Consider the following 2500-nt stretch of genomic DNA (forward strand, 5'->3'; position numbering starts at 1 on the left):
AAAATTGACACGTTTCCCCTACTTCCACGCCAGGGGGGGGCGTCAATATGTTGTGAGGTACCCCAGGACAGTCGCCTAAATGTGGGTGAAGTTTGCGAGTCACGGGCGCAAAGTCGAATTTTGGGTGAAAAACCGCGTTTTCATACTCTAAAAATTTCAGACAAGTGTCAGACTTCCAGGCAGGGGGAAACCGCAGGAGGCGTACCGAGGAGGCTTCCAGGAGCCTGGGGAAGATTATCCAAAAGTGTCCTTGACACTTAGAAATATTTTCAGAAAATCACGATTTTGTGAAAATTGTCACGTTTCCCCTACTTCCACGCCAGGGGGGCGTCAATATGATGTGAGGTACCCCAAGGCAGTGACCTAACTGTGGGTGAAGTTTGCGGGTCATGGGCGCAAAGTCGAATTTTGGGTGAAAAACCGCATTTTCATACTCTAAAAATTTCAGACAAGTGTCAGACTTCCAGGCAGGGAGAAACCGCAGGAGGCGTACCGAGGAGGCTTCCAGGAGCCTGGGGAAGATTTTCCAAAAGTGTCCTTGACACTTAGAAATATTTTGAGAAAATCACGATTTTGTGAAAATTGACACGTTTCCCCTACTTCCACGCCAGGGGGGCGTCAATATGATGTGAGGTACCCCAAGGCAGTGACCTAACTGTGGGTGAAGTTTGCGAGTCATGGGCGCAAAGTCGAATTTTGGGTGAAAAACCGCATTTTCATACTCTAAAAATTTCAGACAAGTGTCAGACTTCCAGGCAGGGAGAAACCGCAGGAGGCGTACCGAGGAGGCTTCCAGGAGCCTGGGGAAGATTTTCCAAAAGTGTCCTTGACACTTAGAAATATTTTCAGAAAATCACGATTTTGTGAAAATTGACACGTTTCCCCTACTTCCACGCCAGGGGGGGCGTCAATATGTTGTGAGGCACCCCAGGACAGTCGCCTAAATGTGGGTGAAGTTTGCGAGTCATGGGCGCAAAGTCGAATTTTGGGTGAAAAACCGCATTTTCATACTCTAAAAATTTCAGACAAGTGTCAGACTTCCAGGCAGGGAGAAACCGCAGGAGGCGTACCGAGGAGGCTTCCAGGAGCCTGGGGAAGATTATCCAAAAGAGTCCTTGACACTTAGAAATATTTTGAGAAAATCACGATTTTGTGAAAAGTGACACGTTTCCCCTACTTCCACGCCAGGGGGGAGTCAATATGATGTGAGGTACCCCAAGGCAGTGACCTAACTGTGGGTGAAGTTTGCGAGTCACGGGCGCAAAGTCGAATTTTGGGTGAAAAACCGCGTTTTCATACTCTAAAAATTTCAGACAAGTGTCAGACTTCCAGGCAGGGAGAAACCGCAGGAGGCGTACCGAGGAGGCTTCCAGGAGCCTGGGGAAGATTTTCCAAAAGTGTCCTTGACACTTAGAAATATTTTCAGAAAATCACGATTTTGTGAAAATTGACACGTTTCCCCTACTTCCACGCCAGGGGGGCGTCAATATGATGTGAGGTACCCCAAGGCAGTGACCTAACTGTGGGTGAAGTTTGCGGGTCATGGGCGCAAAGTCGAATTTTGGGTGAAAAACCGCATTTTCATACTCTAAAAATTTCAGACAAGTGTCAGACTTCCAGGCAGGGAGAAACCGCAGGAGGCGTACCGAGGAGGCTTCCAGGAGCCTGGGGAAGATTTTCCAAAAGTGTCCTTGACACTTAGAAATATTTTGAGAAATTTCCGATTTTGTGAAAAAAATGACCCCTTTCCCCTACTTCCACCCTAAAGGGGCGTCAATATGTTGTAAAGCACCCCGAGACAGAGACCTAAGCGTGGGCAAAGTTTGGGTCTGATGGGTGGAACACTGAAAAAAACGCGATTTTCCACTTAGAACAAACATAGAACTTTCAGACTTCCAGGCGGGGGGAAAGCTCTGAAGCTGTACCGAGGACACTTCCATGGCCCCCGGATCGATTTTCAAGAACGAGTCCTTGGGACTTTGAAATTTTTCGGCGATGCGTTTTTGGCTTCCGGGAGCCGCAGAACGTTGGGAAATTCGTTCCGCTCGCCGGCTCCAGGTGTTTCGGGCTAGTCCAGGCCCCAGCTACGCCGCCTGGCCGCCAAATTTCGCAAAATCGAAAAAAAAAAAAATAGAACCGGAATGAGGAATTTCTGGCCGCCGGATCCGCCGCACAGCTCCAGGAAGTCGGACACTTTTCGGCTTCGCTCCCTTAAAGTGGGGGTCGGTGTTTCGCCATGCAAATACCCACTTTTGCACACCAGCTGCAGGATATAGGAGAGAGGGGTACCTCTCGGGCCCGACTGATTTCCGATGTTTTCGTGGTTCCTCAAGTCGGGTAGGCGGTTTGGCGAGTACCCCCCTGTTTGCATGGAAGTCCGCCCTCGCGTCGACACCAGGCTTCCGCGGCTCCAGGGGGACTCTTGCCGGTCGTCTGCCCCAAGTCAGAGACGCGTTTCCCGGGTCGCCTGAGCCTGAACGGACCCTCCCCAAGCGTGTTC

The sequence above is a fragment of the Ranitomeya imitator genome, unplaced genomic scaffold (genome assembly GCF_032444005.1).
Source record: "Ranitomeya imitator isolate aRanImi1 unplaced genomic scaffold, aRanImi1.pri SCAFFOLD_867, whole genome shotgun sequence".
Taxonomy (NCBI): Eukaryota; Metazoa; Chordata; class Amphibia; order Anura; family Dendrobatidae; genus Ranitomeya; species Ranitomeya imitator.